Source organism: Astatotilapia calliptera, chromosome 3, assembly GCF_964374335.1.
Source record: "Astatotilapia calliptera chromosome 3, fAstCal68.1, whole genome shotgun sequence".
NCBI lineage: Eukaryota > Metazoa > Chordata > Actinopteri > Cichliformes > Cichlidae > Astatotilapia > Astatotilapia calliptera.
In genome coordinates, this window is record NC_137424.1 from 42,779,840 (window position 1) to 42,789,851 (window position 10,012).

Below are 10,012 nucleotides of genomic sequence, written 5' to 3' on the forward strand. Positions count from 1 at the left end.
TCTGCTGATTTAATTAAGTAATTCATGCTTTAATTTAATCCAGGCCTCAATATTGGAATCGCCTTTATTTTGGAGTCATGCAGGCTTTGCAGGCGGCAGCTCGACTTCTGACAGCCACATATAAGCGAGACCATATTTCTTCTTTACACTGGCTTCCAGTATGCTTTACAGTTCATTTAAAGATTTTATTGTTTGTTTTTTAAAGCCACTAAATGGATTAGCACCCTATAACCTTTCTGAACTTTTATCTTGGCGTAGTCATCAGATGCTTGTGTTTGTTCATACAAGCAGACTGAAGCCGAGGCTGCACCTAAGCTTTACCAATCTACCTCTTCAAATTAGGACCTCACCAGCACTCGACATCTTTAAAACCAGCTCGAAGACACGTCTTTACTCCCTAGCGTTTAAATATAAACAAGATTTTGACACTTCACTTTTGTTTTGTTTATTTTTCATCTTATTTTTTTCTGTATTTGATGTAAACCCTTATTTTTTATAAATGTGCCGATAACCCCCCCACCCCCCCCACCCAATTGACTGTTGAGAAGAGGAGGATATTGTCAAAATGCTTCTCCATCACAAATGGCTTTTTGAATCTCTCCACAGTGATAGGAGTGCATGATTAGCCAGAACACTCAGAGTAATTTAATGCTCCAACAAACCTTCCAGGAAACAAAGACATTCTTGGGAAAGGGGCACCCAGATATTTGTGCTGATGTTTTTAATGATTACCTGATGGCTTCTTTTAACTAGTTCGTTTTTTTAAAGCATTACATTTTACATTTTCAGTACGTTTTACACACATTTCTTTTCCTGTGATTTAATTAATGTCTTAGATTTAGTTATGTACAAAAGAAAATTTGGAACATTATTAATGGTCCATATAAAAAAGATATCGTACCTCAGAATAGAAACAATATATGGTTATATTAAAACAGTGTAGTAACAAAAATATTGCACTTCAGGATATCCACAGTCAATATTATTTATTTTATCTTTATTTAACTGATCCAATCTCTTTCACAATGACAGCCATGTGAACTCAAAATATATAAAAAGCACAGCAAACCAATAATCTAATATTAATTATAGCTTAATTGTGATAATTTAAAAGGAACCCTTTTAGATACTTGAAGTTTTACATCCCATCTGACTATTAAGAATATCATGTACAATAGGATAAATACTGTTAGTACATGCATACTACATACACCAATGTAAGTGTTTCAAACTAAATATCTGCCATTATTATTTCCTTTTACTGCTCTAACCAACATTTTATCAAGAAAGACAGAAATCCAAACCACAGTTACATCTAAACACATTAGCCACGTTCTGCGACATTTTCAACTGAGAAATCAGTCCAGTCCTAAGTGTCTCAGTTTACGAGTGAGGTGTTTGCAAAGCTTTTTTGTTAAACCCAATTTCTTTGCCCACTTGGCTACATATAACTTTGTGCTATTGTATTGAAACTTTCACCCAGGCTCTGCCTTTTAAAATAAACTTTATATGACATTTATAAACTAATTCCTGGAACGAAGTTTATAAGTTTTTCATGTGCTTTCCAAGAACAGGTCATTAAAAGCCGGCGAGATGAGCATGTGATGAGTGGACACAACTAGAGAGATGAGATCGAGCAGGTAAGTGCTTAGTAAGTTTTTTGTGTCCACTTGTTTATTTAAAACGTCAGTATGTCTGTAAATAATCATTGACTCTAATTGTTAAAAGATTCACAATTATTTGTGTGTGTGTGTGTGTGTGTAGAGGGGTGGACTTTAAATAAAAAAACTAAACAAAAAAGGTGACCTCACATCTCCTACACCAATCAGGATTTAGTAACATTTGTATCAAAATAAAACAATAGTTGTTGGACTGTTGCTCACGTTGCCAGGCCACAGTCAAATATTTTTGACCACGCCCATAAAGCCATAATGAAACCAATCAGTTGCTTTAAATGGTTTAACGTATTACACAACCTTTAAGTGTCATATCGAAACATGCATATCAATGCTAAGAGGAAATTGCTAAAACTGGAGAGCAATATTCACCGCTTTTTACCAGCGCAAAATACCCACAGGGAATGGCAGGTATAAGTCTGTCACATAGGTCCAGACAGTGTGGATTTATTGGTACACAAAGAATAAATTTGGATTTGGTGCCACCATAATATCTTTAAAACCTGAACTCATCTTGCTGAGGAATCTCTCAAGTACAGACTGTACCCATCTGTGAAAGTGTCAGCAAAACTTGTGAAATGTCATGACCGCATCTTATACTATTGCAGTGCTGCTCCATGGACAGAAAACACATGCCAAAGTATTCAGTTTCACCGCTGTGTTAATTTTCTGCCACAATAGGTGTCTTCAGAATCACTTTTCCCATTATGACACACAGAGGTACGCACAAACAGACTTACAAGGTGAAATTTCCACACAGAAATCTTGATTTTATTACTAGAGTCTAGTGCCAATTAGCAAATGTTGGTATGCTTGGGTAAACATTAACATTGTCCTGATGAGCAACAGGTCGAAACTTCAAAGAGCAACTATGATTTTCCACTTTCCACTCACTTTCCAGAAAGTTACAGATTTGGCATCTTTCATTTTAAATCATTTGTATCCAAGTATAATGAAAAATGATCAAAAGCTGCATTGCAGATGGTGCAAAATCCACAAGGCTTATAAGGAAATGAAGGTTGGGTAACACAGATGGGAGATGTATATATATATATATATGTATATATATATATATATATATATATATATATATATATATATATATATATATATATATATATATATATATATATATATATATATATATATATATATATATACACGTGTGTGTGTGTGTGTGTGTGTGTGTGTGTGTATTAAGATATTTGACCATAGCCTTTTTCTGTATTATTATATAATGTCTTCTTCTCCTTCTTATAATACTATTAATACATACATTTAACACTGAAGCCATAATTTCAGTTTGCAATTAAGTGATGCTATGAGTTATAATAATAACAGTTAATTGTTCATATTCATTATTCACTTAAATAACGGCCTCGTGAACTTGGTCTGAATGCACTGGTGTTGTCTCAAGAGCTGTGCAGCATGGCTGTGTCACCAGATTCCAGGTGTGTACAGTTGGCTGCTGACTACAAACAGAGGTCATCTCTGTTGTCTGTCTTTTCAAAGTTTACCAATAAGCCTCTCCCTTTCTTTATTAGTACTTTATATTTATGGAACTGCACATTTACTTATTTATGCATTTATTTTGTTCTTCTTCTGTTGTAGGTTTGGATACCCCCCCCCAAATAGAAGAAATAATCCTTTAAAAACTATATTTTGTATTTACACATTATGTAATTGAGACAGATACACTAAAAATAAGAAATCTTTCTACTACGACTTTTCAGAAAACACCTTTTCATGGTACTATATATACATCATGATGATGGGGAGAATACAGTTAACCACGTGACCCCCTTTCTATCCTGTTTGTTTAAGCTCGTCCTCTTTTCTGTGTTGTTTGTCCATTTCCTGTGCTATTGTTGTTTTAATTTTAGAAAAAAGTTTAAAAAACACTCTTGTGCTTTGAAAAAAAAAAAACAGTAGAAGAAACTTGTCTTGTGATTGTGCAGCACCCACATGGTGTCATTTATGTTAATGCCAGATTAAAAAGAAACGGCAACAACACATCATCAGTTAAAGAAATTAAAAATGCAATGCAAAGGACAAGGGTTAAGAGTTTTTCCATAATTCCGACACCCTTCATTTTGACGTCTGCTTCGCTCCTGTAAAGTGTTGTGAGCGCTCTGTGATCGGTTGCGACACAAACAGCCTTTGTTCCCGCAGATGCCTCTGGCCTCTGTTTCACGACACAGCCCACATACAAAGACAGACTCACTTTCACATTATGATGAATATGACATGTGAACAGCACAATAAAAGAGAGACAAAAAGTAACATGTACCGCCTTTCCTTGTGTCTGCCCGCAATCAGCTGTTTAACTGGATTATACAACAACCTTAATTTCCAGTGTAGTTACACCTGCACAGCGGGGGGTAAGCGAGCCTCTACACTGTGCTCATTCGCGGTGATTAAACATTAGTATCTGTGTTAAACCCGCTGGGTACTTGACGGACGTTGGCCCTCAGACGCACTGAAGCTGAGCTGAATTACACCAGCTCTGATGAATCATTGATGTTTAAGTGTGTTTAAACTGCGCGTGGGAAGAGGCTGGAGACAGCTCGGGGGTCAGTTAGACATTATGTCTATTTTCTGCTCCTCTGTTTGGATATTTGTTTCTTCAGATATGGTTTTATCTAATTGTTTACCTAAATGATCATCTATTTTACACCAGAGAAAATGATTGTTTTCTCAGGCCGATCCGAGTTTCGGTCCTTTCACCCGGGTTAATAAGTAACATCCCACCGCGCTGATAACGCGGCACATAAACCATAGCCTCCATAAACCTCCCCGTTGTAAAAAGATGTTGACTGTTTGAATCTCTCCGAGGGTCAAGATATGAGGATGATCGAGAGTGAGCGAACTCGTGCGTGGGTTAAACTCTCAGAGATGACAATCACAATACAAGCTGTCACATTGTGTGCACCAAATCCCTCATTGTAAATCTAACAGTTAATAAATGACATTGATAAGAATGGGGTTTCATATTGGACTTTGATTTATCGATTGGTCTTTATGGATATGGTAGGAAAAATGCTACAGTGTTACAGAATCCTGGCTCCTGTTTCCTTGTAGAAACGCTTACACCGTGTGTTTTAAAGCCATTCAGTTCTTCTTCATCCCAAACCATGTCTAGATTATAAGCTGTCTTGTGTTGGAGTGATGCTGGACCTTAATAAAACAGTATCTGCATCAGTTACAAGGACCCACTTTTTATGAAATCAGTGAAACAATGACAGGAGCGTGGGTGGTGCCTTGAAGAAAGGGAGGTGCTCTTCATTATAGGAAATTTTCCCAGTTGTACTTACAGGCGTACCTAGAAACTCCAGGATTTTGTACTATTTGCTCGATCCTTCATGAAAATAGCATTTTCTTCATTTTTGTGACTAATAAATCGATGTTTAAAAGCATTCTATCTTTTGTTTTAGCATCATAGTGCAGTGAACTATTTACTATTCAGAAATTGTGCGCACAAATATGCAGGACTACATATTTTAATAAGCCAATACGCAGACATTGTTGATGCACGAGTCCCACATTAAAGACCCCGTTTTATTTTGATGGTGAGAAAATTCAACATTTCAGGCTTTCATCTGTAATAGTTTATCTTTTGAAATAAGCATTTTCAATTACTGCCTCTGATTTTAATGTGCAAGAAAAACGATATAAACATTGTATGTCATAAAAACAAAAAACACGCCTTTAATTCTAATACATATATGACGCTAAATTGAACGGCAATTATTATGTAGCCTACTGTACATTCAAACTATGGACCATCACATGTTTTTTGCAAAGAGCAGAGCAGAAAATAAGAAAGGTGAATAAAAGTTTTCTTCATTTTTGTGACTAAAAATGTAATGTTAAAAAAATTGTCTAATTTTACAGTATTGAGTAATTCAAGTGTTTATCATTTAAATTTGTCACAAGTTGTCTTTTGCAACTTTGAAGGTTTTTTGTTTTGTTTGTTTGTTTTTTTAAATTAATGTGTTCTTGAATATGGGACTTTGCAGGAGTGCCGGTCTTCTTTCATATTTTCAATATATTATCGGTTGATTGATTCGGTAATTTAAAAAAAAATCAGCTGGAAAAGTATTTAATATGTGAAGCTAAAATTTCACAGCAATTTTCATTTTAATGCAAATCAGAGTTTGGTTGATTTAAGACGGTGTTGTGACTTAAATGCTGTAGCCTACTGAAAATCTCTTGCCGTGTTAAACAAAAGAGCTCTTGGAAATGGAATTTTTTTGACACCTATGCAACACCAGTCCCATAAATCTATAAAATAGAATGACATCTTGCTCTCATCTCAATAAAGCCCTGACAGTTTTGATGGAGCACAAACAGGTCCTTTATATAACCCCGCGAGCAGCTTGGGTGCAGAAGAACACCGAGCTTTACATAGATTCTGTTGACTGATGCGCCAAAGGGTGAAGCAGGAAGGAAAATCTGACACGGAGCCTGTTGTGGACTTCAGGTGTTAATACTGAGGGACGTGTGAACATAAATATGCCTTGTGGTAATAAGGAGTTCGGGAGCTAAATGCGTTCAAGTTCATTTGGTGTGTGAGGAAGCTTGCGTGCGCGCGCTCCCGCTCTTTAACAAACCAGTCTGGTGGAGCAGAGTGAAGCTGACCCCCCACCCACTTGAAACGTAAAGGCAAATAGGCGGAGCGGTTAGTGCTACGTTTGTGCAGATTTGTGCAGGTAAAATCAGCGTTTGTGCTGCTACGGTTTCCGAGATATTAAACTTTATTTTATAGGTCATTCAAAGGTCACCATCCCCCCAGACTGCTCCAAAACGGGCCAAAATGGTCTACTTTTTTAGTGCTACGTTTGTGCTGGTTTGTGCAGGTAAAATTAGCGTTTGTGCTGCTTCTGTTTTAAAGATATTAATGAAAATGTAAAGGTCAACCAGCCCCCCCACATTACCCAAATCCAACAAAAGTGGTATCAAACGTTTGTGCTACGTTTGTGCTGGTTTGTGCTGCAAAGATTTTCGTTTGTGCTGCTATCATTTTAAAGATATTAATAACAATTTCTAGAGGTCATCAGAGGTCAACCAGCCCCCCCACATTAATTAAATCAAACAAAATGGGTGTCAATCAACTGTGCTACGTTTGTGCTGGTTTGTGCTGCTAAAATTTTCGTTTGTGCTGCTTCTGTTTTAAAGATATTAATGAAAATGTAAAGGTCAAAAGGTCAACCAGCCCCCCCACATTACCCAAATCCAACAAAAGTGGTATCAAACGTTTGTGCTACGTTTGTGCTGGTTTGTGCTGCAGAAATTTTTGTTTGTGCCGTTATTATTTTAAAGATATTAACAAAAATTTCTAGAGGTCAACCAGCCCCCCCATATTAATGGAATCAAACAAAATGGATGTCAAACGTTTGTGCTGGTTTGTGCTGCAAAAATGTTTGTTTGTGCTGCTAACATTTTAAAATGTTTAATAAAATAACGTCTTGATGCGTGCTTAATCATCCAGGTAAGTAAATCCCAAAAGGTTGATTCTGTTCATCTGGACATTTTCAGTTGGAGAAACGTTTCGTCACTCATCCAAGTGACTTCTTCAGTCTCAGCTGACTGCAGGTTTCCCCAACCTTATAAACAGTACATTTGCATAGTGAAGGAAACTAGCGCCACTGAATGAACAATGTGCCGGGGGGTTAATTCCATGATTGTTAGTATGCAAATTCTTATGACCATTGATCAATGACAACTAATCAAAGCCTATTGATCAATGGCAGTGAGTACCATTCACAGAAAGTGGGGAATGGCTACAATCACAGCATTGTAGGATGGCGAAAGATGTACCCTTGGGCCCCCCTTCTCGATCCAGAGATGGTCAGCATCCTGACAGCCCGATGGACGAAGCTGTCTCTCAGTCTGCTGGTTCTGCCCCGGAGGCATCCTTCCTGATGGCAGCAAACTGAAGACGCTGTTGAAGGGATGAGTGGAGTCACCTGTAATGGAGACGACCTTCCAGATGAGGCAGGTGCAGTAGATCTCCTGGGGAGGGAGGCAAGAGAGGTCCCCACAATGCTCTCGGCTGCTCTCACTACCCGTTGTCATTTTTTCCTGCAGAACCCAATGCAGGAGTCATACCACACAGTGATGCAGCTGGTGAGGATACTCTCAACTGTGCCTCTGTAAAAGGTGCTCATAATGGGGGTTGAATCTCTTGTGCTTCTCAGTTTGCAGAGGAAGTAGAGTCACTGTTGGTCTTCTCCACATTCAGGGACAGGTTGTTGTTGCTGTACCACTCTGGCAGATGGTTAACTTCACCCCTGTAGTAGATCTCGTCGTGGGTCAGCAGAGTGAAGAGAAGGGAGCTCAACACACATCCTTGGGGAGCCCCCGTATTCCGTGTTCTTGGGCTGGAGGTGTTGCTGTTGACCCGTACAATCTGCTGTCTTCCTGTCAAGAAATCTAGCAGCCCGTTATACAGCAAGGTGCTGATCCCCAGCAGATCCAGTTTGTGAATGAGTTGCTGGGGAATGATGGTGTTGAATGCTGAACTGAAGTCTATGAACAGCACTCTGACATATGAGTCTCTAGTGTTCAGATGTGTGAGGGCTGAGTGAGGGGCAGTTGAAATTCCATCATCGGTTGAGCGTTTTGACCGGTATGCGAACTGAAATGGATCCAGGTTGGGGGAAAGCAATAATTTGATTTGATGCATGACTAACCGTTCAAAGCACTTAACTTAATAATGATGGAGGTGAGTTTGACAGGACGGTAGTCCTTAAAGCAGGAGATAGATGACTTCTTGGGTTCAGTAATGATGGTGGAGGGATCTCCACACACTGTCTGGGGATTGTGTCACCACGGTCTGTAGAGTGGGCTTGTAGTCTGTGATGGTTTGTATTCCTTGCCACTGCCTCCATGTATCTCTGCTGTCGCTGAAGCTTTGCTGTAGCTGATGCCACGTGACAGGTTTGCCCTTGCTGTTCTTAGACTCACCTAATTCCCGGCTCTGAAGGCTTGCATTTTTCAACTTTAGGAGCATTTAAACCTGACCTGTGAGCCATGGTTTCTGATTGGCCCAGACAGTGATAGTCCTGGTCTCTGTGACATCATCGATGCATTTTGGGATGTAGGCAGTGACAGTTTCTGTATATTCCTGAAAGTCTGTGGTGTTGTCGTGTGTGGCGGCCTGTGGTGGAAAAGCAGTGCCTCTGAGGACCCTTCTGGCCACACCTGTACCTGCTTACGAACTGGTTTGGTGACTTTGACCAGGGGCCTGTGGGAACCCATGGCACACCTAGATTTCTGCCTGTACTGACCCTTATGCAAAATAGGTGGAATTAAGACAGTTCCAAAAGCAAACACAACTGATCAGTGCTGAGAGTGGTCCTGTTGCTGAGGTTGGGATGATCCTGTAATCTCTTAAGAACGACCTCCAACGCTTCTATGACTGGGATGCAAGTGAAGACAGATGTAACATCTCTCTCTCACTGTACATGTACTGTTTATAAAATTAGGGAAACATAACCTGCACAAACAAAATAATTTGCAGGACAAATGTTTGACATCAATTTTGTTCGATTTGAAGAAGGTAGGGGGGGCAACTTCACTCACGGGTGTTTATAAGGTTGGGGAAACCTGCAGTCAGCTGAGACTGAAGAAGTCACTTGGATGAGTGACGAAACGTTTCTCCAACTGAAAATGTCCAGATGAACAGAATCAACCTTTTGGGATTTACTTACCTGGATGATTAAGCACGCATCAAGACGTTATTTTATTAAACATTTTAAAATGTTAGCAGCACAAACAAACATTTTTGCAGCACAAACCAGCACAAACGTTTGACATCCATTTTGTTTGATTCCATTAATATGGGGGGGCTGGTTGACCTCTAGAAATTTTTGTTAATATCTTTAAAATAATAACGGCACAAACAAAAATTTCTGCAGCACAAACCAGCACAAACGTAGCACAAACGTTTGATACCACTTTTGTTGGATTTGGGTAATGTGGGGGGGCTGGTTGACCTTTTGACCTTTACATTTTCATTAATATCTTTAAAACAGAAGCAGCACAAACGAAAATTTTAGCAGCACAAACCAGCACAAACGTAGCACAGTTGATTGACACCCATTTTGTTTGATTTAATTAATGTGGGGGGGCTGGTTGACCTCTGATGACCTCTAGAAATTGTTATTAATATCTTTAAAATGATAGCAGCACAAACGAAAATCTTTGCAGCACAAACCAGCACAAACGTAGCACAAACGTTTGATACCACTTTTGTTGGATTTGGGTAATGTGGGGGGGCTGGTTGACCTTTACATTTTCATTAATATCTTTAAAACAGAAGCAGCACAAAC